Source organism: Puma concolor, chromosome B1, assembly GCF_028749965.1.
Source record: "Puma concolor isolate L17-30 chromosome B1, mPumCon1.1.hap2, whole genome shotgun sequence".
Taxonomy (NCBI): domain Eukaryota; kingdom Metazoa; phylum Chordata; class Mammalia; order Carnivora; family Felidae; genus Puma; species Puma concolor.
The window spans coordinates 173,486,392-173,512,058 of NC_141670.1; the positions used below are offsets into that span (position 1 = coordinate 173,486,392).

Below are 25,667 nucleotides of genomic sequence, written 5' to 3' on the forward strand. Positions count from 1 at the left end.
AGGCCATAGAATGTAATGGTGAGAGTCACGGGCTCTGCCGCTGTCTTGTGGTGGGATTTCAGCAGGATCTCATACCTGTTTTGTGGGTTGGTCTCTTCATCTTTCATCTACGAAGTGGGCCTAACAACCGTCTTTATGTCATGGAGTTCTTGTGAGGATTAAATAGTTAATACATGGAAAGTGCTGGCAAATACGCTTGTAAGCACTTACTAACTGTTAGTAATTTTATGTTGACAATCTTTTCTGCTAAGTTATTGCTGAATGACTGAGCTTCTTGTGGGAGGCTGTTTCCCATGATAAAATAAAAAGAAGTCTAAAGGTCTCTGGTGGGGAATACGTCTTAAAGGGATATAAAGGAATTAACAGCATCTGTTGCCATAACAAAATCATGTCTTGGTCTCGAGTGGGCCTTTAAGGGCCTATAATTTACATCAGTGTTCCTTCCATCACAGCGGGCAGGTGGGGGTGGGGAAAACCTTCCGTCTAAGCAGGCGCCCCGCTCTGGCAGAACTATTTGTGCAGGAAGGACGAAGGTCAAGGGGCTCCTTGTATTGAAGGTCTTTCTCAAAATGAAGGATTTGGCTTCCAAGATTAATGTGTGGAGTGAACCCCTGCTATACTTAATTCCCTTTTTTGTGAACTCAGTACATTTTTAAAATTCAGTTAGGGGCCCTCCCGTAGTGTGGCATGGAAACCACGAAGCCAGATGCTCTTCTGACTGAGTTCTCAGTGGCCCTCTCTCATCCTTTGACCTACAAGCTGACGACTGTGCTCTACACTTAGTGGCTAGGCCAAATCATTTGCATTGAAGAGTGCCCAGGATCCAGTGTGGATTTGATATAAAAATCAAAGAAAAGACTCAACAGTCTTCTATGAGGTAGCCAGTGGCCACCACACGAGGCAAGGAGAGGGTAAGGAAGCTGCAGGCATGAGAGATCTCTCCGGGTCGAGTTGCATGTTCTGGATCAAAAGAGGGTTTATTTTCTGAATAATTTCTGTTGGGTAAACTATCAGCAGCCCATAGAAAGTTTGGATTCAGGTTGGTGACTTTATCCCATCCGGCAATAATTTTTCTGTTTCAGGTAAAATTAGGGGAAATGAAGGAAACAGAAAGTAAAACCATTGAGAAGATATTACCCTTTTTTCATACTGTAAGAGGGTACCTAGAAGGTCAGCGCTTACAAGAAAGAGATAACAGAAGCTTCTCTCTCCCAAAAAGTTAATTCCTTACTACGACCTCACAATGGTCCCAAGGAATTGCTTTGTGAAGAAATAATAATAATAGCAATAACAGCAAAGACTTAAACAGCAATCACTACATGCTTATTCTAAGCTCTTTGCATTTATTTATTCCATGCATTATTTAGGCCTCACCTGTACTGTGTTAGTACAGTCTTCAGTCTTTAAGAAACACATATTGAGGGGCGCCTGGATAGCTCAGTTGGTTAAGTGTCCGACTCTTGATTTTGACTCAGGTCATGATCTCACCGTTTGTGAGATTGAGCCCTGCCTTGGGCTTTGTGGCTCACAGCCTGCTAGGGAGCCTGCTAGGGATTCTCTCTCTCTCTCTCCCACTCGCTTGCCCTCTCTCTCAAAATGAATAAATAAATATAAAACAAAAGAAACACATATTGGAAACTGAAGAGTGTTGTTCAGCCCTGTGCTTTTATGTGTATGATCTCATGGAATCCTCAAGATGGCCCTATAGTTAGGTATTGCCATCAGCAGCAACCTGAGGCTTAGGGACACAAGTAACTTGCCCAGGAGCACATAACTGCCAGGACACAAACTTTGATCTCATAGACTTCAAGCCCAACCTGTTCATGCTGCTGCCCTTCGGTGTCTCACAGAATTGGAGTCTGTAGGGTCAGCGTATTTCACTTTCATAGGGCACAGATCTTTGATGGGATTCATTATGGGTTTCCATGCCTCCAAAATGGGAAGTGTCCAGGACCTCTGGTCAGAATATCCTGGCCCTCTCCCCATAACTGTGAGCTAAAACCGTCTTCTGGAACTTCTTGATTCTGCTCCCTAACTGGGTATAAGAATAATTTAATCAGAATTCTAGTGGTAGGGAATAGTAAAAAGCAGTAAAAATCCTAACTCTGCTACTTGCTAGTAGCTTGAAACAACTCTTAAGAACCTCAGTTTCCTGGGGCGCCTGGGTGGCTCAGTCGGTTGGGCATCTGATTTCAGCTGAGGTCATGATCTTGCAGTTGGTGAGTTCGAGCCCCACGTGAGGCTCTGTGCTGAAAGTTCAGAGCCTGGAGCCTGCTTCAGATTCTGTGTGTGTGTGTGTGTGTGTGTGTGTGTGTGTGTGTGTGTGTGTCTGCCCTTCCCCTGCCCGGTCTCTGTCTCTCTCTCTCTCTCTCTCTCTCTCTCAAAAATAAACATTAAAAAAAGAAAAAAAAGACCCCCAGTTCCTAATCTGAGCAATAGGGCAATACAAATGATTTGTACTTTACTCCTACTAATCTCACGCGGTTGTGACAAAGATGGTAATGCATCACTGGAGGGGCGATGGGGATGAGTGGCTGTTATTACACCTTCAGTTTGCCTCTGTTTACGAGGATGTCTTGAATAGTGTTATTTGATCTAAGATTTAAATATGGGAAGGAAGATTCTTTGTGAGCTGTGAAGTAGTTTTTTGGGGGTACAAAAGGAAATGCCATTTTTTGAGTACCCTCCATGTGCCAGGAATTGTGCTGAGATTTCATTTCTCATTTAACTCTCAAAGAAATCTGGAGAGGTAGGTGCTGTTATTTTATAAATGAAGATACTGTGAAGCTCAGAGCAGTTAAGTAATTTGCCTAGCATCACATAGCTGAGATAAAACTGGGATTCGAACTCACATCTGTGGGATACCCAACTCTATGCTGTTTGTGCTTACTCTAGCACACTGCCTTATAGGCAGAAGGCAAAGAAGAAAGCAGAAAGCAAAGCACAGGGGTCTGCAAACTTAAAATGCCTTAAGATCATGGGATTTTCCTGAGAATTAAAATAAGAAGAAGAAGAAGAAGAAGAAGAAGAAGAAGAAGAAGAGTAACAGGCATCAAGGCTCAGCCACAAAGAAGAAATGATGAGAAAGCTGATATTTCTTTTGTTATGGCCTGCTGCTTAAAAAGTTAGTTTATTTTCACATATTCCTGGGGAGGACAGTGCAAAGGAGTTAGGAACAAATATTATAACCATTTAATGGGTGGCACTGGGCACAACTGAGAAAGAAGCAGAAGTGCCTGGCTACATTTTAGAGAAAGTAATGGACTCCATAAGGACTTGCTTCCAGGGACTTGTGCCTCCTCAAGAGCCATCTTCTCTGACCCCAGCCCCAGTTCACCTGGAGCCCGTGATCTCTACACTTGCATACTCACTGGTATTCTTCCTGGTCTTAATCCCCAGGCTTTGGCCCAGTGTTTCCTATGGAAAATCCTGTTTTCAGGAAAAATCAGTAAGCCTGAAAATATCCTCTCTTGAATCCTTTAACTCAAAGCATCCCTAACAGTGAAAGGTTCTTGAGACCACATTCCAGATACTTCTGGAAAAGAAAAGAAAAAATCCAGGCTAATGTAGAGCTGGAGTTTTTATATTATCTTAAGGTTTTGGAGCCCTTGTTCATGCCTGGCCGCATCAACCCTTAGATACGGTAAGAGAACCCTGGAGTAGTCTCACTGCCTGCTGTTGATAGTTCATACTCACCTGTATTGACAGGGAATAAACCTAAATCCAGAAAATGTTAAAAAAAAATTGTTAATGTTTATTTATTTTTGAGAGAGAGAGAAAGAAGAGAGAGAAAGCGGGGGAAGGGCAGGCAGCGACGGGGGAGACACAGAATCTGAAGCAGGCTCCAGGCTCTGAGCTGTCAGCACAGAGCCCGATGCAGGGCTTGAACCACAAACTGTGAGATCATGACCTGAGCCGAAGTCAGATGCTTAACCAACTGAGCCACACAGGCTCCCCTATGACCCAGAAAATGTTTAATTGATCGGAGTTAAATCTTACCCCATAGGGAAGATAAAAATCCCAAAGGGATCTAAAATGTTTCAGAATTCTTTGGTGGTTTTTGGAATCATTTTTCCTAAAGGTGGCAAATGCTGCTTTTAGATTTAACTAGAACTGGGAACGAGTCCCCGCCTCACTAGGCAGTGAAACCTGGAACTAATTGACCTGAGTGTCTTCATCTGCAAAATGGGGCTAAAGTAGCTCACAGGATTGATTTGTAAGATCAGATAAGATGAAGTGGGTGAAAGTGTTTGGTAAAGTACAAAGGGCCTCATGAATGTAAAAGGGATTGTGATTTCTTTCTTTCAAGGTGAAGCTAAGTGGAGGAAAAAGGGTGTCCTGTTGGCACTGATCACATTTTTTAGCCTCCAGTAATCCCCTTTTAATATTTATGAGGAGTTTAAAAATTATTTCCCCCTATTTCACACTGTTTTTCAAATAGCAAAGACTATTATTTGGCCAGCAGCAGCTTCTAACTGAATAGGGTAAGTAACTTTCCCAGGGTCAGACAGCAAATCAAGGGCCTAAATTCAAATTAGAATGAAGCACACATCTAGGGTTGATTGCTGGTCCTGAGTTTTCTACTAGTGAACTTCACAGAATGCACAGGCCAATTTATCTCCATGTGTTTTGTCAATCTTGCAACTTTTAAGTGAGATGAAAATCAGTTGGACACTCCTTTACAGGAACTTTACTTTCCAATGTATGCAAGACTGTCTACAATGTAAACTGTGAGCAAAAATCTCGTCACTGGAATCTTCCAGAAGCTGGGAGAAGTTTAAAAAAACCCTGCTCATGGCCCTACAGCTAGCGAATAGCAGGGCTGCGTCTAGAGCCAACTTCTAACTCTGATCATGCCCTTGAAAAAATCCATAGTACAAAAACTACTACCAGTACTACTGCTAACAGCTGCTAAATATGTGCCAGGCACTGTTCTAAGCTCTTCTATGTATTAACTCATTTAACCAGCAAAAAACCCCCCTTTTTTTGGACTAGTCTTCACTAAAATAGCCCAATGACAAACAGTCCTTTTTTTTTTTTTTTTTTTTTTCTCAGTTGGTGACACTGCAACCCGAAATCACAACTCCGTTTTAGGTTCCTGGTGGTGCCTGCTTCCTCTTCTAGTTTGTTTAGTCACAGAATTCGATTCCTGTTGGCCGGTTACGCGCCTACAAACAGGCTTAGCGCTCTATTGAAATGCGTGAGGCTCCTTAACTCTTGTATAAACAGGTAATGCGAAGGGGTGGGGCACAGATTGCGGGTTTCTTTGGGATGGGGATGGGGTGGGGGTTAGAGCCAACTCCCCAGAGATCAGGCAAGGTTAAGGGAGGGCTTGGCTGCTGTTTTTAAATGCAGTGTTTTTTGTTCCCTTTCTAGAAACCAGCTGTAACTTTAGGTCAGAGCGCATTAAAATGAGCCACTTCTGAACGAGCAGCGCCCAGGCCCCAGGCCCTGCTGCGAAGGCCCCGGCAAAGGTCAGGGTTTCGTCCGCGTGACGTTCCTTCCTGCGCGCGTCCAAGTGGTGCTGTGCCTCAGGTAAGGACACTCTGGGAGGTCCCCCCCTTCCTGTAGGCCCGCCGCGGGGCTCGCTGTGATCCTACCTGGTTAAACGACTTTTTGTACCAGGGGGAAGAACGGGGGTGGGGTGGTACTGTTCGGCTTGTGATTCAGCAGCAGGTTCCTTATTCCTCAAACATGGTTCTGCTTGATTTCTCTGAACAACCCGAAGGGGGCCAGACGTCTGAGGACACATGTCCTCAGGTGGAGCAGGTGCCACTTGTGGGGCCGTTTCTGGGTGTCTGACTTGGATGTGACTTTTTGAGCGCGGGGAGAAATCTGTCTGGTGGAGTCCCCAAATCTCTCCCATCCAGGCAGTTTTTTTTTTTTTTTTTTTTTTTTAACCTTCAGCAAAGGTATCTGCGCTCCTAAAACAACAGGAATGTTGCACTGGCCTTTAGCCAGTGGTGGCTCAGCGAGCAGGATAAAATTTCAGTGCAGATTTACGGGAAGTTGCCGGTGTCGGGAGTAAAAATCTGGTTTGGTGAGTTTAAGGGAAGGGAGTAGACGAGAGACAACCTTGCTACTGTGAGGCGAATGGCCTCGGCTGGGGGAGGGCTGCGGGAGGAGGGAGGAGGGAACAGGGAAGAGCTCGGAGAGCAGACACGGAGCGCTCCCCGTGCGCAGCGCCGGACGCAGCCGGGCTCTCGGGGCCACTCGTCTCCCCCGGGTGCGGACCCGGCGCCGCTCGGCCAGTGGAATCGCCGCGCTTTCAAGTTCTCTCGCTCCCGCCAGGAATTTAGCCCCCGAGAGCTGCCTTCTGGTTATCGCTCCTGCTTCCCACTTTGGAATGTGCAGTTTGGGACAGTGAGAAGCCGGGGCTTAGGGAGTTGTCCTCGTTGAGAGTTTCTCTCCGCAGGTTTCCAAGGTTAAGAAATTCTGACAAACTGGAATTCCCAGAGTCTGGGAGTTGAGCCTAAAACGATCTGTTGCTTTAAGCGGCGCAGTGGGGAGTAGCTGGACACTCCTTATTTTGGTTTTACATTAAAAAGAGGGAGGCCGAGAAGATGTTGTAGGTTACTTCCTAGCTGTGTAAATTGCTACCGGGCTGTGAATGGTGTTAATTTCTGAAGTGGGCGACTCCAAATACATAACAAAGGTAAGGTGGTTTTTTGGCAATCCTTCTAAACTACCTACCCTTAATCTTACATTTGGGTCCCAATTTTGAATTTTTTTTCCCTTTTTCTTCTCTCTTCAGCCCTGATCTCTCTCATTGTACCACTCTCCCTTCAACCCTGGTATATGTAGTGGGAAAGAAATGGTTTATAAAAAGATTTTAAAAGTGCCAGCTTCAGGAAAAGCAGAAAATCCTATACAGCCCCATCATGTTTCCTCTGATGGAACCTTTGATGAAGCCTTTTTCATACAAGAAACTTTTTTTTTTTTTTCATCCTTGAAAACACACTATTGGGCCATCCAGTGGCACAGGTGACTTTTAGAATCTGATTCTTAACTTGCGATTGAGGAAATATTCATGACAGGCATCTATCTCATTGAAGTGTTAAGGTTGGGGGGCGGGGATGGGGGGAATGCCTTCCTGCAGTAGTTTACCTCCAAAGGTAGCACTGAGTGGAGGCTTAGTTGTTTAAAGTTACAAATTCATTCTGCGTAAAAGTGTAGGGCTGATGAATTATGACAGCTGACAAATCACCAGTCACCGGATATTTAGGAAATCAGTTAGAATAAATGATGTGGAATTTTGCAAATAAATGATTCATTTTTTAATTAGTTAAGAGTCCATCCACTCTTGGGTACTGTCCCAAGGCATTTGAGGATGTGGCTTCTTTCCTGAGGCTTATCAAAATGATAGAAAGATAGTGTCTTCAAGGTACTTACAGGCCATACTGGTTTGTACGGAAAAATCAAGCAATTTCTTTCTGGTGGCATCCGAATGACTCACTCCGTTGTCTTTAGCAGGAATGCAGATTAGAAATGTTTCTTTCAAAGTTCTTTAAAAGTTTTAATGCTGGAGTCACACACATTTTTCAGGGGAGAGAAAGCAAAGGGTTGGCCACACAAACATGAAGAAGTTGCCGCAGTTTTAAGCACAACTGCACTTAGATCAAGAGTGTTTGAGAACTGCAGGTGCCGATTCTGAAAGGTGAAAGGTTGTCAGTGGCGTAAAACACAATCTCTAGACAAGGCAGTGAGATAGCACTTTGTAGGAATTTGTGTTGCCATTAATTTAAACAATAATCTTTGTCAGACTGATGATCTGAAATCTTAGAGGGAAACAAAACCAACTCAGTCTGAAAGGGAAACAGGAGGAGGAAAAGAAATGGGGGTTTTTGTATCCTTTCTTGCCTACCTTATCCTTCATTCACCCTGTTCTGATACGCATACCGTTGGCCTCTTTGTCTTAATAACTGCGTACCGAGAGAAGGAGGAATCAGAAATTTCACAAAAGTCTAGCTTCATTAGTAATGTTCAGTATTTGTTAAATGAAGAAATAACCTGACAAAAACAAAGCGTAGCTAGCCTAACTGTCATACTTCTTTACCTGACGAGGCTACTCTTAAATTCATCTGTTCGAGGGTCTTTTTGAACGTATGCTGAAAATAATCAAATTTTGAGGATATTTTGGCTTCCTCTTGGTTACTGAGTTTTCTGAAGCTTGTAGGATTGAAAATCTGGCACCGTCATTATATTCCAATCTCTATAGTTTTAATAGTCAACATATTTGTTTTTGATTCCCACCTGCGCTTGCTGCTCTAGGTTAACTTTTGAAAGGATTCCACCCAAAACAGTTGGTGACACTGAAGATAGACTCAAGATAGAAACCAACAAAACTGTGCTTCTGGACACATGTCCTAGATACTTGCTCTAACTAATGTTTAAGACTACTCACATTTTTTTCACCTCACATGATAAGAACATTTAGATTAGACTGTTCTCTTTGGTTTATTAGTAATGGAACTTGCTCTAGGTAATCTAAACAAAGATTAGAAGGTTAAAGTAGAAGAAATCATTATTATTATTTTTTTTACAAAATACCTTTGCTTTCCAAATCCTACTCTTGATCTGAAGATTAAAAGTAAATCATGTCGCAAATGATTGAGTTTTGGCTGCTATAGGAAAGTATTTGCTTGTTTCAGACAGGATTCCGCCTCTGCATTTCTAGTGCCTTCTGATTGTTTAGGAATAGGCAGAGGAATAGATGTAGGGGTGCTGGTAGGAGGACAGAGATCTTATAACTGGACTGGGGTTCAAGTGAAATTGTGATCAGGTTTTCCCAGAGGATGCATAATTCTAGGAAAAAACTCACTCTGAAGAGGGCTTAAGTCTGGGATTCATTAGATTTAGGAAAAGGATATATTTTGCCTGAATCTAGAATTTGTGTGCTAAACATTAAAGTTACGATGAAGACATGAATGCAGCTTCAAAAATGGTTGTTAGGAGGGGCACCTGGGTGGCTCAGTCGGTTAAGCGTCCGACTTCAGCTCCCGTCATGATTTCACAGTCTGTGGGTTCAGCCCTGCGTCAGGCTCTGTGCTGACAGCTCAGAGCCTGGACCCTCCTTGGGATTCCGTGTTTCCCTCTCTCTCTGCCCCTCCCCTGCTCATGCTCTGTCTCTCAAAAATAAATAAACATTAAAAAAATTAAAAAAAAAAAGTGGTTGTCAGGGGCTCCTGGATGCCTCAGTAGGTTAAGTGTCTGACACTTGATTTTGGCTCAGGTCATGATCCCAGGGTCATGGGATTGAGCCCCGTGTCGGCACTGAGCGTGGAGCCTGCTTGGGATTCTCTCTCCCTCCCTTTGTCCCCCTCCCCCATGCACTCTCTTTCTCTCTCTAAAGTAAAAATACATAAATAAATAATAAAAAAAAGTGGTTGTCAGAATAATTCCAAGTTAAAAGTTATATTGGGACGTTTCAACCACCGGCCTGATGAAGACATGTATTTCACCTCTTAGGCACAGTTTCTGTGTCTTATGATGGTGTCGATTTTCTGGTTTAGTGTTGTAAGAGGTATGTGTTAGTCCAAACAACCACCCGCTCAGAGTAATGGCTTCAAAGAACAACTGAAAAAGGATTTTCAAGAAGGGCAACGCAGGAATGACTTGGGTTATGAGGTGGGAGGCCTTTAGATCCTCCAGAAAAGAACTGTCGTGGAAATGGCAATAAGTAATTGTTCAGCTGGATCCTCAGGTTGTGGGAAACATCTCAGGTTAGAGGGATTTAGGGGGAAATGGCACCCTGCCACTTTTTGTGTGTGGTCTGAATCATCTTGTCAGTAAAACTCTCCTCAAGTGGTCTGTGCTTGATTTCTGATCGTTTCTGCTTCTTTCGTAGTTGCCTCTCCCTCTATTCTGTCAGCATCTGCATGGGGAAGAGGGGAGGGACAAGATGTTCTCCCCTTGAAGTCAGTGTGCCCCTTCTTTTCAGAAACTTTGTATATTTTGCCCTGGAAAAGGTGAGGGAGGAATTTTCCAGTAGAAGGAGAAAGATGTCTGGTGGAGGAAATGGCCAAGAAACAGGTGAGTTCCAATACTGTTAGTAACGTAGAACTCACCAGAAAGCTCACATGGAGATTTATCAATGCCCTCAAACTATTGCAGGGGAACTGGCAACTGTAGGGATTTGAGGGTCATCCCCACCCCCTTTTGTAATTCAAATGTTCCTTGCGCACTGCAATAGATGCCTAGTTTGAAAGGGTTCAAGATATCATCCCTGGGTAGGACCATAAGTCAACTGATTACAAAAGGAAGACTCTCAACTGTGTTCCACTCTTCCTCTACTTTCTGTGGTGGTTTAAGACTCCTGATTTTTTAGCCTCCTGAAAAAAAAAATCACAGTTCAGTTGATGGAACTGATGTGTATAATATGAGCATTCTGTTTTGTTGTTGTGAATATCCCGTTGTTGTCATCAGAGGAACTTAATTTATGTAAAATGATTTGTAGGTATGTTTAGACATACGTGTACAGTTTATATGTTTGTAAAATACAAAACATTAGGTAAACTGACACTCACTCTTCCAGAAATGATTGACTGTAGTCTATAGTTGCTCTCTTGGTAAACTCTGTCATGTTTAAGAGTGGAGTCGTTTTAGAAATCAAAAGTACAATCTCTACCTTTCTGAAGGCTATTTAAGAAAGATGACGTCAGGAGAAGGCAAAGTGCTAGTGTAACCCTGAAAACCCTTTGTGATTTGGGGAAAATGTCAATCCTTTGGCCTCAGCAGATTCCTGGTAGTGCAATATATATATATATATTTTATTTATAAGTCATAGCCATTCACATTAATCAAGAAAATAAGCTCCAAGTCTCCTCAAATCATGATATTTGTCTTCAGGGATACTGTAGTTTTGTGGTTCTTAGGAACATGGTGGCCCAGTGCCCAGATCATGGGAGGTGCTCGGTGGGTATACGTTGAGTGAAAGAGGAGTTTCCGATTTTTTAGCCTCCGGATTGTTCTTTGCTTTGGCTAATAGTCAATTTTGCTCATATTCCTTGAGTTTCCACCATGCGGGGAGAAAGACAATTTGATCCCAGAAGCTATGGATAATCCACAGGTGGGTGAGCAAGAGTTAACTCCATGTGCCAATGGGCAGTGGGTGGGGAACAATGAATGTGGTGCATTGTGCACTGAAACAGGAACAGGATGCCTCTACCTGACCAAGGAAATGCCAACCTGTGAGAATTATAATAAAAATATTTACCTTTCAGAGCACTGAGACCTGGCTCAATCATTTTTGTGACGCATTTCACATCATGCCAAAAGAAAAAAAAAAGTAATAAAACAAAGGAGATTTTTTTTTTCCAGGTGCTACTTACTTCTCTTATATCAGTTGATTGCCATTCTGAAAAGGTATATTTGACTTGATCTTGAAAGATCAAGTCAAATATTCATGTTTCTAAAAGTAGGGATCCATGTCAATGGCGATAACAGCACCACGAGTTTTGAAAAGACAGCTTAACTAATATTTGTTGTCCTTTATTTTTAAAAATAATAACATGGTCCTCAAAGCCCTTGCCAAGATTAGGCCCATCTTCTCAGTAGCCTTCCCAAGACAAAGTTGCCTTTGTGTAACTGGAACTGGGAGGATTTGGTGGCACAGAAAACTCAATGGGGCACTGCAACTTATTATTAACAGAAAATTCAGTGGCCTGGTGTGCGTGTGTGTGTGTGTTTATCAGCTGATATCTCTGATCTGTTTCTCCATGCAGATGATCTCACTGATTTAGACTTCCCAGGCGAGCATGTAGTGCGCGGGAATTTAGTGCGCAGGAGTTTAGTTAGATTATAGAAGGGAAAAGCTGCAGCATGCTGGTGCAGAGCGGAGCTCGCCTCTGTGGGTGGACTAGTTTGTTCTCAGGGTAGTCAGCAAGATTTTGGTCACACGTGGAGAGAAAGAAAAGGTGGTTAGCCAGAGTGAAAATGACAGTTTGGGGGAAAGGAATGACTACTGTGCCTAATTCAACCTTCTTGGCAGAGTGGCTAAAAGCATGGACTGCCTTGGTTCAAATCCTGGCTGTGCCACTTATGAACTGGGGGACTTTAGGCAGGTTACCTAAAAAAAACACAAAAAACACAAAACAAAACTGTCCATGATTCAACATCCCCAACTGTTGTTGTTATAGGATTACTCTACAGGGTTGTTATAAGGATTAAATAAATTAATAAAGGATTAAATAAATTAATTACTGTATGAGCAGAGGTTAGAACAGTGCCGGGCGCAATATACTATGGTCCGTAGTCAAAGTGATATGTACATGTGTCATGTTTGAGTGCGTTTGTGTTTGAATTCTTATCTCATGACCCTACTCCATGTAAGAGTTTTCTTTCATGACCTCTTGCTGGTTGGATCCAGGATTCTCTTCCTAACCTCACTGTTTGGCTTTGATCAAGTGACCATTGCCATTGTAGATAGGCACTTTTTGGCTAAGTTTCTTTTGGTTTTTGTGTCTTAGTTGTATGGAGAAAATCTTACTTAGAATCACCAAGGTACACTTTTTTTTTTTCCCCTCTCTCTTTTGGTAAGCTATAAGATGTTGATTAGGAACAAAAGGGATAATACTGTTATATCTGTTGGTGAGAGACTGCCGAGTGCCCTGCTGAAAACTGAATATAGGTTCTTAGAGATGGCTAATGCAAAATAGGAATATTCTGTGTAAAAAAAAAAAAACCTTAAGTACATCGAACTTAAATAATTCCTGTTGCAACTTTTGTTGGTTAGTATTAATTCATTATAATCATAATATATACTCTGGGACTTTCTTAGAACTGCCATAATGCCTTATCTGCCTTACAAGGCATTTTATATCATTTCTTACTTTTGTGCATTCACTATTTTCTCTACCAAACCCAAATTAGGTTCCTTGGAGATAGGATTTGTGTCTGAATAATGTCTGTATCCCTCAATGTCTCTAGTTTATAGTTGAGAGCCCAATAAATAAGAATTTCTTGCCCAAATATATTACCATCTAAAATAATGGCATTTCTGCATTCCATGGGTATGTATTATACATTTTTTTAAAGGTAAGCTCTAGGCCCAGTGTGGGGCTTGAACTCACGACCCTGAGATCAAGAGCTGCGTGGTATACCAACTGAGCTAGCAAGACACCCCTGTATTATACACATTTATTTGAGTAACTTCTTTTTTTTCCCCCCACAAACTTACCAAAAATTGTTACATAGAGGAAATATGGTGGAGCTGTAGTGAACTCAGGCAGGACTGAGCAAGAACAGAAGCCCCATCCACAGCCCAGCCTCCTTTTTTTTTTTTAAGTTTTTAAATTTATTTTGAGAGAGAGAGAGACAGACAGAATCCCAGGCAGGCTCCATGCTGTTAGCGCAGAGCCCCACATGGGGCTCGAACCCACAAACCCTGAGATCATGACCTGAGCTGAGATCAAAAGTGACACTGAAGCGACTGAGCCACCCAAGTGCCCCTCACAGCCCAGCCTCTGAAAGCATGGCAGGATGGGAGAGGCCAGGGGTAGGCAGGCGGTGAAGTTTTACAGTGCATTGTTTAAAGTTTATACCTCTTTTTTCCCTCTTGCTCTTTAATTAACATCCTTTAAAAAGCTCAGACTTGTTACTAGGTAATTCTGAAAAAAGGGAAAAAATGCATTTTCTTAAAATTAGGAGGAATTTATTAATCATCGTTAGGAAAAAGCACATTTTCCCCAAATTAGAGAAAGTGAACAAAGAGATCCGAGAGAGGAAATAATGTCAGGTGAACACACATCTGTGAACCACAAAGGTATGGTTTTGTCAGTGGGCTGGTGCTATACTCTTGGCTAAGGAAAAGTGGTGAGGAAGGAGGACAGATGATCCCCAAGTGTTGAGAGATTGCCTCTAGTGAAAATCCTATTTGCAGAGCAAAGGGAATCCAGTAACAAGTAAACTCTTCCCACTTGGTGCAAACAATAGTTTGGCTCCGGGACCTCCTTTGCTCTTTGCCCTTCATTGTGGGTTCCGGGATCTCCTTCAAGTTATATGTAGATTTGCCAGTGAGTAAACAGAAACTACCAGCTCAGATGGTACTAATGAGCCCTGGGATTTGTGCCTTACATTTGCATTTGCTCTGCCTGCATAGACAGCACTCTCAGTGTGGACACCAAGCCTGGGAAGGCAGGGATCTTGGAATATTTTCCCAGCACCCTTCCCAGAGTGGAACCCAGGGGTCATTCCCCTAGTAATTTGTCATGGGTCTTGCCCTTTTCTTTCTTTCTTTCTTTCTTTCTTTCTTTCTTTCTTTCTTTCTTTCTTTCTTTCTTTCTCTCTCTCTCTCTCTCTCTCTTTCTTTCTTTCTGTTTATTTTTGAGAGAGAGAGAGCGCACGCGTGTGAGCGAGTGGAGGAGGGGCAGAGAGAGAGAGGTAGACACAGAATCCAAACCAAGCTTCAGGCTCTGAGCTGTCAGACGCAGGCCTTGAACCTATGAACCATGAAATCGACCTGAGATGAAGTTGGACGCTTAACCAACTGAGCCACCCAGGCATCCCTCGATTGAACCTTTTTCCACTGACTAGAACTAGTCAGTGAATTAGTTATTGGAACTGCAGAATCTGCTTTTCTATTCTCCTTGTTTTCACCTTTGCCCTCACCCATACACTGTTCTTGACACATTGCCTAGAAGGATTATTTTAAAATAGAAGTCAGATCATGTCAGTTTCCTGCTGAGATGTCCCTGTCCATCTCACTTAAAAGCCAGTGAGGCACTATACCTCTTTACCTCTGTAATTTCATCTCCTATCACTCTTCCTTACTCTGTTTTAGTCACAGTTTCATGCCTCAGGGCCTTTGCACTGGCTGCTCCCTCTCCCTGAACCATTTTCCCCAAATATCTGCATGACTCACTTTTTCACCTTCTTCAGCTCTTTGTTCTTCCTCCTTTTATCTAAAAAAGTACTTCCTCCTTCCTGTTGGCACTCTCTATCTCCGTACCCTGCTCTATTTTTTTATTTGGTACTTTTTAGTTCATTGTCTCTTCCCCACTACAGTGTCTGTTTCATTTATTGATGTATCCCAGGTACCTTAGAGTGGAGTCTGCCACAGAGTAGGTGCTCAGTAAATATTTGTTGAATGAATGAATAAAACACACAGGCTTCTACACAGCACAAGTATGACAGCAAGTGTAGTATAACTTGAGTTAGAGTTCTACTCAAGATACAACCATGAATACATCTTTCTGAATAAACATGAATTTTCTCCCAGATTTCCCCTGTGAAGCTGCCATATTTTCTCTGGTTTCATTCTTTTCTGTGTCACCAGGAGCATTTGATGGAGGCTGATGACTAAGTAAAGAGCAAGGCAAGGCTGAGAGTGGGGATGGCGCAATCATTTCACCGTTTCCAAATCAAAGCCTCGTCTTTGGCAATCTTTTTGTGATTTCCATCTAATTCTTACAGCCCTGTTTTGAACCAGCCTTGTGAATTGCATGCCCTACAGATAATTACACTTGTCTAACTCATGTTGCTATGCTGTTTATTGCTTTTTCTATTGTCATTTAATTATAATGAATGATTGTTCTGAAAGTAACTGTCAAGTTTGTTGTTTTTTAACTGTCTCTTTTGACCTTTGAAATTTTGCCAAATGCCAGTTGCCGCTACAGGATTCAATCTAGATTTTTCTTGGTTGCAGAGCTTGCAAAGGTACTTTGCCTTGACATGGCAACAAGAGTGGTACTGTCATTGTTTGCGTCTCTGATATTTCCCCAGAACCTTTGCACAAAACCTCGGTCTTGCCTTTTACTGAGTGGCATAACAACTCTATGACCTGTTGTACTTGTTTGCTGGCCCCAGCTTCACTGTCTCCTTTTGCACGGTGACCTTGGTTTGGCAAAACTGCATTTCTTGGTCCTTGGTGGTACAGCTCCCTCTGTGTGTCCTCATGCCTTTTTTAGAGCTATACTTGGACCGGAAAGAGCTTATCCCATGGCTGATAGAATCCTGTGGCTACTAGGCTTGGAAACATTAGAACTGGCCCTTGAAGGTGAGTACACCCTCCAGCAAGGTTCTTCGCATTAAAGAAACAAAACAAAACAATAGTATATAAATTCTGCTGAAGGTACGTGAAGATCCTGGATTTAGTTGCTTTTGACTGGTGTTGATCCTGGCTTGTGGCTGAGTTAGAATTACTTGGATTTTTTTCACTTCCAAGTTGATTTGGAAGCACTCATCACAATTGATAGTGACTGGGCAATTTGTTGAGCGATTGCAAAAAACTAAATACACCTAATAAACAGCTAATAATTATAGTACTTTCTGAAAGTCATTTTTTATTTACTATATGTACTGAATGGGACATTAAAAATGAACAGCACATAAATGTTACATTAGACTTATCTTAACAATGGCCTACGTAGACAGAGCTGCTGGTCATTATTTATGAGTTAGAGAAATTTATCAAAATATAGACCTAGTAAGTAGGTACACTTGAAAAAAAAGATGAATATGCATTAAACTGGTTTAAACCAGGCAATTTTTCTTTTCTTTTCCTTTCTTTTCTTTTCTTTTCTTTTCTTTTCTTTTCTTTTCTTTCTTTCTTTCTTTCTTTCTTTAATATAATTTATTGTCAAGTTGGCTTACATACAGTGTATACAGTGTGCTCTTGGTTTTGGGGTAGATTCCCGTGATTCATCACTTACATACAACACCCAGTGCTCATCCCAACAAGTGCCCTCCCTCCTCAATGCCCATCACCCATTTTCTCCTCTCCCCTGCTCCCCCCCCCATCAACCCTCAGTTTGTTCTCTGTATTTAAGAGTCTCTTAATCGTTTGCCTCCCTCCCTCTCTGTTTGTAAACTATTTTTTCCCCTTCCCTTCCCCCATGGAAAGACCAATTTTTCTTATGTAGACACAGACTCAGCTATTATTTATTGAGTAGCTGCTATGTGCCAGACACGGGGTATCAGGTATGCTGTGGAGAATAAGTCCTCTGCCCTCTTAGGGCTTTCTTTGGGCATGGAGATAGGATTCAGTACTCTGAAGGAACTACCAGGAACTATAAAGATGATAGGTGGGATTCTCCTAGCCGGGTGGTTCAAAAGAAGGCTCCTCCGGGGAGGTGGATGCTGGAAAGCATCTGACGGACAGGAAGATCCTTGCTGGATGGAGTAGCGTTTATGAAAGTCCTAAGGTTGCTTCAGAAAGCTTGGCATGTCGGGGTCATAAAGAAGGCCGATGTTGCTGCAGTGGTGCAGTGAAGGGCAGGGGATCATGAGGTAGCTTGGGGGTTACTGAGACCTGGAGTATGTAGGCCCTTCAAGACCATGGGAAAAGAGTTTGCGCTTTGTTACTCTTGAGCCCAGTGGGAAGCCGTGAAAGACAATTTGCTAGTTAAAAGATAACTGGCAGCTGGGAGAAGACTGGATTGAAGGGAGGCAAGAAAGGTTGGCCCTGGAGGTGGAGGGAAGCGGGTTAACTGCCTGCGATTCTTCTGTGCCTGTTACTGCCCTTTCGAAGTCTGTGTTCGGCAGTGGCAGGAGTTCACCAACTGGCGGAAATAGCAGTATTTGGTGATGGCCTGGATGTAGGGGTGAGGGAAGGAATGAGGATTCTGGCGTGAATTCCCAGGTCGATGAGGAGACTGAGGGAGAGCAGGTTTGAGGGGGGCAGAGAGAATCAAGCATTCTGGTTTGGGCATGTTTACTGAGACGCCTGTTAAACCCACCCAGGGAGATGTTGAAAGTTTCCCTTTGTATCGGATGCCTCCAGCAAAGCAGGAGGCACCTCTTGTAGGCAACTATTTTGCATTTTACTAGTTCTCTCCTTCTCACTATGGCCAGATTTGCAGATACAGGTTAGGTGTATGACCTGTATTTATATATTACAAATGACAGAATATTATTTTGCAGATACAGGTTAGGTGTATGACCTTTATTTATATATTACAAATGACAAAATAATATTCTAACACTGAGTATCTATTGTGTATGGAAAACTGGTGGAGGGGTGGGTTAACATTAAAAAATCTAGGGGTGCCTGGCTGGCTCTGTTGGTAGAGCCAACAAATCTTGGGTTGTGAGTTCGAGCCCCATGTTGAGTATAGAGATTACTTAAAAAAAATCTTTAAAAAACATTAAAAAATCTTAAGTATAGTTTCAGCTATCAAATATCTTCTAATTCAAATTAATCCTATATGTATTTAATATTTCAATATTGAATATACATTTGACATTTGCTTTATATATTTAACATTATATGTTAATATATAATAAATATAAATGCCGATATAATTGAATATGACATACTTAATATAGAAAAGATATTTAATGTGCATTATGTACTAGTCTATATTTAATAACATTTAATATTGAAAGCTAAGTGTAAATCGTGCATGAACAAAGAGTTCATCCCATATTATAGAAGATAAAAATATTACAGATGTAACTGGATTTCCTTGTGAGTTACAACCATTTAGGGGCATGCAAATTCATGCTCTAAATGTCAACACATAAAAATGGATCCATTAAAAAAAATGGATCCTCCCTCTCTCTCTCTCAAAAATGAAATAAAAACATTTAAAAAAAAAAGGGGTGGTGCGCCTGGGTGGCTCAGTTGGTTAAGGGTCCGACTTCAGCTCAGGTCACAATCTCACGGTTCGTGGGTTTGAGCCCCACATCGGGCTCTGTGCTGACAGCTCAGAGCCTGGAGCCTGCTTCAGGTTCTGTGTCTCCTGTTCTTTTTGCCCCTCCCCTGCTCATGCTCTGTCTCTGTCTCTTTGTCTCTCTCTCAAAAATAAAATAAAAACATTAAAAACAATTTTTTTAATGGATCCATTTAGAACATGCAAATATTATTTCTTGTCTCTCTCTACCTAACTTTCCAAAGGGTCCTCTGTACTTCTGCTTATTATGTGAGTGGAAACTGGAAGCCAATACAGACACCCTTTATTTATTCATTTTTTTATTTTCTTTATTTTGAGAGAGAGAGAGGGAGGGAGAAAGTGAGCGGAGGAGGGGCGGGGGGGGGGCGCGGAGAGAGAATCCCAAGCAGGCTCCAGGCTGTCCATGCGGAGCCTGACATGGGCCTTGATCCTGTGAAGTGTGAGGTCATGACCTGAGCTGAAACCAAGAGTTGGACACTTAACCTACTGAGCCACCCAGTTACCCCGGACACACTTGAACGTATATTGTGAAAGGCTGATTTGTGTCTAGCAAACCCGATTTTTGAATTTATAGACCAAGCACTAGGGGTATGATTACAAATAAGGCATACGGCTTTTGGAGCTTAGAGGAATGGCAGCTTTATCTGTTTTAGTTCCACCGCTGCAAGCCCTCCTCCCCCACCAGTGGTTTCTCTAGAAAGAAAAAAAAAAAAAGACTGAGTGTATATTTTTAAATTTGTAGGAATAGAATGCTATTTAAAAATACTGGAAGACTTCAGTCTAAAAGTAATGTTTTAAAAAAAACATGTTTTAAAAAACTTATTAAAAAGTCATGTTTTAAAAAGTCATCAACTATTAGGGGTGGTGGGTGGAGGTGGGAGAAGAGGTTACAATGGACAGTGTTTTGTAATCATGGCGTAGAAACTGTCAACGGCTGCAGCCTTGCATTCTGGTGTGTCAACAGCCGTGGAGCCCCTGAGGCGTAATCAAATTTATTATTGCTTAATTGGGCCAAGTGGTGCGGTTTGGATTTGTGCATAAGATGGGTCACTTACCAAAAGGATATGTAGTGCCTGAAGGTTTCACATTCATTTAAATTGTGTTTTTGATAAGAAAGTTACCCTGGTGAGGAGCTGCTATAATGTGTACCCTCAGTAATCACAAAGAGTAAGAGGGAGGAGGTGCCTGGGTGGCTCAGTTGGTTGAGCGTCCGACTTCGGCTCCGGTCATGATCTTACAGTCTGTGAGTTCGAGCCCGGCATCAGGCTGTGTGCTGAGAGCTCAGAGCCTGGAGACTGCTTCAGATTCTGTGTCTCCCTCTCTCTCTGCCCCTCCCCTGCTCATGCTCTGTCTCTTTGTCTCAAAAATAAATAAAAACATTAAAAAAAAATTAAAAAAAAAGAGTAAGAGGGAGGCTTGTGTTTGAGTAATTGCTGAACTATTTGGAATTGAAAGTTAAAAACAGAAAGTAATAGTGGCTAATAACGGCTGACATTGAATGAGCACTTACTGTATGCCAGGCATGACCTCATTTGATTAACGGAACTACCCCTAAGAAGTAGATCCTACTATTATTATTATCTTCATTTGGCAAAGGTGAAAATGAGGCACTGATGGGTCAAGCAACTTGCTTGGTAAGTAGCGGTCAGGATCCAGATTCTTGTAAAGCTTCCTAAATGAGGTCAGGTTTGGGAAAATCCCTGCACTAGGACCCAGTCTTTTTATCAAGATCTACCACTGACTTAGCAGATAAGTGACCTTGGATATGGCACTTCACCTTACTGGCTTTCCATTTCCTTGCCTTTAAGACTGGATAGATAACATTAACAACTCAGGCAACAACAGATGTTGGCGAGGATGCAGAGAAAGAGCATCTCTTTTGCATTGTTGGTGGCAATGCAAGCTGGTGCAGCCACTCTGGAAAACAGTGTGGAGTTTCCTCAAAAAATTAAAAATAGAACTACCCTACAACCCAGCAATTGCACTACTAGGTATTTATCCAAGGGATACAGGTGTGCTCCCCCATGTTTATAGCAGCACTATCAACAATAGCCAAAGTATGGAAAGAGCCCAGATGTCCATAGATGGATGAATGGATAAATAAAATGTGATATATATATATATATATATATATATATATATGTATGTATATATATATATGTGTGTATGTATATGTATATATATATATACACATATACATACATATACACAATGGAGTATTACTCGCAATGAAAAGAATGAAATCTTGCCATTTGCAACTACGTGGATGGAACTAGAGGGTATTATGCTAAGCAAAATTAGTCAGAGAAAGACAAATATCATATGACTTCACTCATATGAGGACCTTAAGATACAAAACAGATGAACATAAAGGAAGGGAAGCAAAAATAATATAAAAACAGGGAGGGGGACAAAAACATAAGAGATTCTTTTTTTTTTTTTTTTAACGTTTTATTTATTTTTGGGACAGAGAGAGACAGAGCATGAACGGGGGAGGGGCAGAGAGAGAGGGAGACACAGAATTGGAAACAGGCTCCAGGCTCTGAACCATCAGCCCAGAGCCTGACGCGGGGCTCGAACTCACGGACCGCGAGATCGTGACCTGGTTGAAGTCAGACGCTTAACCGACTGCGCCACCCAGGCGCCCCAAGAGATTCTTAAATATGGAGAACAAACAGGGTTGAAATTAAATAAAATTTTTAAAAAACTGGATAGAAAGGAGGGAGGATTCGGGACTAGACATGCTTTGCACACCCCAAATTTCTCTAGGTCTTTTTACTTTCACAGTTCAAATATGTAAGAGGTTTCTCCTAGGATATCTAAAGGGAAGATCAGGGTGATAGGAGTAAATGGGGGGAAGGGGGATGAATTACAAGGGCAGTTACTTTGGCATTGAATCATAGGAAGAAAACTAGGTTTTCTAGGTTGGATGGCTTGTCCATATCTTGCAAAGTTCTTACAGACTTGATTCTTGATTGCTATCCCATTTGGGATAGATAATGTTGTGGGCATATAGGGTGATTCTAGACCAGTGCTTCTCTTCTGGGGAGGATTGTCCTCCCAGGGGACTTTTGGCAGTGTCTGGAGATATTATTGGGTTGCCACAGTCTGGGAGGGATGGGGTGCTATTGGCATCTACGGGCAGAGGCCAGGGATGGGGCTAAACAACCTGCAGTGCACTGGACAGCCTCTCACAACAAAGAATTATCTGTTCCCAAATGTCAGTGGTGCCCAGGTTGAGAAACCCTATTGTAGACTAGTCTTTGCTGTCCACAACCTCTGCAGTCCTATACAACTTGAGCAAATAGTGTTTCTTCCTTTAGTTTTTAACACCCATCTCTTTGCTGAAGATTCAGGGTCAGAGAAGGAGTTTGGGCGACAAGGTCAGGACAAAGTTGAACTGAACTCAGTTCTTTGAAAAAATTTTTTAATTTTAAGTTTATTTATTTTGAGAGAGAAAGAGAAAGAGAGCGAGCCCAAGTGGGGAGGGGCAGAGAGAGAGGGAAAGAGAGAATCCCAAGTAGGCTCCACGTTCAGCAAGGAGCCCAACTCGGGGCTCGATCTCACAACCACTAGATCACAGCCTGCGCCAACATCAAGAGTCAGACACACAACCAACTGAGCCACCCAGGTGCCCCAGAGCTGAACTTCGTTCTTAGGATGCAAGTGTTTGCCAGCACCCCGATTAAGTTTGAAAAAATCCCCAATTAACAGTTTATTTTTCTCTTTGCCACAGGTTCAGTGCTTAATGTCAGTCACTGCACCCCCTTCTCAGGTTCTGAGAATTTTTCCTTAGTACCTACTCATCACCAAAACACTCACAAAATTTTGTCATGCTTTCTTTTCTTTCTTTCTTTCTTTTTTTTTTTTTTTTAATTTTTTTTTTTTTTCAACGTTTATTTATTTTTGGGACAGAGAGAGACAGAGCATGAACGGGGGAGGGGCAGAGAGAGAGGGAGACACAGAATCGGAAACAGGCTCCAGGCTCTGAGCCATCAGCCCAGAGCCCGACGCGGGGCTCGAACTCACGGACCGCGAGATCGTGACCTGGCTGAAGTCGGACGCTTAACCGACTGCGCCACCCAGGCGCCCCTCTTTTTTTTTTTTAAGAGGTGTCTTGGCATTTATAAATTTCTAACAGAGCTGGGTTTTGAGAAAGTTTGTTAGAATCTTTTCAGACTGAAAGGTGCCTTCAGTTGAAAGCTTTAGATTAAATCCTATGTTTTATCAAGTCTGTATTTTAAATTCATTTAAAATGAAAAATCCTTATACATTGCTTTAAACTGAGAGAAGATCTATGTTAAATAAATACATGCTGGTATACAGGCACATTTAGAAAGACAGCAAACATTAAAGGATGGTTAGAAATGAACTCCATGCACTAGGCTGACATTTTCCTTTGAAGAAACATTTGTGTTACTATTTGATGTCCTGGAGATTTGGGGAAGAAAGATAACTGCATTTAGGTTTGCAGTTCTTCGTAGCTGAGGGAAGCTTAGTATATGGTTTATGTAGTTATTATAAGAAATTATTTACAATTCGTATTATGCCAGGTCAGGCCATGTAAGGTAATTCCTGGAATTTCTAGTTACAGTTTGAATGTCAGTTAGGTTCAGGACCCTAGATACCATTATCTCTACACACACACACACACACACACACACGCGCGCGCGCACACACACACACACACACACACACCATTATCTCTATACACACACACGTTACTGATCCGTTGAGTGAATTACATGATGAATGAGTGAATTCATTCAGATTCTGGGGAGCTTATCTCCATTCTCCTGCCTTCTATCTTTAGGGACAACTGGTTCTACCATTTACTACCCTTGTGTAAAGCTAACTTTTAGGCTTCTAGTTGTAGCTAATTTAATTGAGCCCTGGCTCTCTTGTCCCTTCATGCTTTTGACATTTGAGTTCTCTTTTATCTCAGTCTTCATCTTTCTGTTCTGAAAAGGTATACATCTTATATGGAGAACTAATATCCAAAGTTTGATTATTTTAGATGCTCCTCTCATGATTGTTTTATATATATATACACGTATATATATGTATATATATTATATATATGTATATATATTATATATATATACATGATTATCTTTGTGTTGGACAAATTAATCTAAGATGCCATATGGTTTTTCTCAAGTCTTGAATAATGCTTTTGACTTGGCTTGCAAAACTTTCTTGAAAATGCAATGTGTTTTGTTGGCCTGTTTGGTAGTAATAGCTCTAGCCATTTATTCATTGGGTGCATGTAGGTTCTGTACCAGGCATTGGAGAGGCAAAATGGATTAGAAATACTCTCGGTTCTTTTATTTATTTATTTTTTAATGTTTATTTATTTTTGAGAGAGAGAGAGAGACAGAGCATGAACAGGGGAGGGGCAGAGAGAAAGAGGGAGACACAGAATCCGGAGCAGGCTCCGGGCTCTGAGCTGTCAGCACAGAGCCCGACGTGGGGCTCAAACCCATGGACTGTGAGATCATGACCTAAGCTGAAGTCGAAGGCTTAACTGACTGAGCCACCCAGGTGCCCCAGAAATACTCTGGGTTCTTCAGGAGCTCACAGACAAGGTGAGACATGTAAACCAACAAACAAAAAAGTTCTTTTGTTCTTTCTAGAATAGAGGTGTTTGTTTATTTGTTCATTGATTTGCTGAAAACTCTTTATTTTGTGCCTATGTTTATCTTCTAGGAATAAAAATAGATCTGCTTTAAAGGAGTTTGTGGTCTGGTACAGACAGACAGACACGTTAAAAATGAAATATTCTAGATGCTACTGGAATCAATAGCATCAGTTTAACCTGAAGGGGAGTAGCAGGGCAAACGGGAGGTTTTAGGGTCCTCATAAAAATAAGACCCTTAATATATCTAACATTTACATAACATGTCTTAAGTGCCTAGTCCTATTCTAAGCACTTTACAAAGATTAACTCATTTAATCCGCATAAAGCCACTATGAGGTACATACAATTATTATCCTCATTCCACGGACCAGAACCTTTCTGAAGTAACAGAGAGGTTAAGTAACTTGCCTCGGGTTACATAGCTTAGTAAGGACGGAGCCAGAGTTTGAAACCCGGAAGTTCAGCTCCCGAATTAGAGGTGATTCTTGAATGAGCCTTGATAGAGGCTCAGAGATATGGAAACAGGTAGGTAGTTGCCATTTAGGGGGGAATCCCTGAGCCTGGCAAGACATGAGGCGAAGATGTGGGAAGAAAACAGATCACAAGGACTTTGTCTCATGGGCAAAGCGTGTACTTTACTTCATAGAAAGTTAAAAAAAAAAAAAAAAAGGAAACTAAAATGGAAGAAAAATCACCAGAGTTCCTACTTAAATTTTGTGCTCTTTTCCTTTAGGGTCTTTTGTGATGTGTTTGAGCCTTTTTTTTTTTTTTTTTTTCACGTAGTTGTCCTACACCACCCTGCAATTCTGTCTACGACCGCCCCTCACTTTAGCTCACGTAATCTACACACCAGCCCTGCGCTATCCGTGGTCCCCATTTTACAGAGGTGGGCACCGAGGCTCCGTGAGAGGACTGCTGAGCTCACGTGGGACCCACGGTTTAATCCAGGCATTGTAAATTGAAGTTCTCATTCTCTCGTGTCTTTCTGTTTCACACCCGCCTCCCCAAACAATGTGGATGGATATAAAAAGGATAGAAGTGTATCCAAACACTGCAGATAGCTCACACGTTTCATGTCATCTTGTTTTTCCAAATCAGCGATGACAGCGGGATTAGCAGGCTGACTCTGAGGAGCGTACGGATAAGACACTCCCCTTCATTCGATAGTGCCACGGTTGTGGGATTTCTGCTACTTCTAGTTACTGCATAACATGTGCGCGCCCAGAGTGTTGCTTCCATGCCAGGGTTCGATTGTACCTGTTTCGCTAACAGTGGCTTTGGCAGGTCAGCGATTATCAGAGCAGAGACTCTTAGTGCTTCAACAATCTCTAAATTCAGGATTTGCATGTTTGCCCAGCACAAACAAGCCTAGTTGACAGGAGAGAGAAAGAAATCCAAGTCTAAGCTTGTTTCAA

At 42.0% G+C, this 25,667-nt stretch overlaps 1 protein-coding gene across 4 annotated transcripts in view; it reads left to right on the forward strand.

Moving 5' to 3' along the window:
• Positions 1-5,078: 5,078 nt before the first annotated feature.
• Positions 5,079-25,667, forward strand: part of RBM47 (RNA binding motif protein 47) — a 163,552-nt gene continuing 142,963 nt past the window's right edge. The window contains exons 1-3 of one of the 4 annotated variants that reach the window (XM_086705194.1): positions 5,080-5,229; positions 5,377-5,535; positions 5,908-6,040. The gene's annotated coding sequence lies outside the window, so the exon portion shown is untranslated. Of the gene's footprint in view, positions 5,230-5,376; positions 5,536-5,907; positions 6,041-6,065; positions 6,656-25,667 lie in introns of those variants that run through there. The other 3 variants (XM_086705196.1, XM_086705193.1, XM_086705195.1) reach the window with 3 other exon arrangements.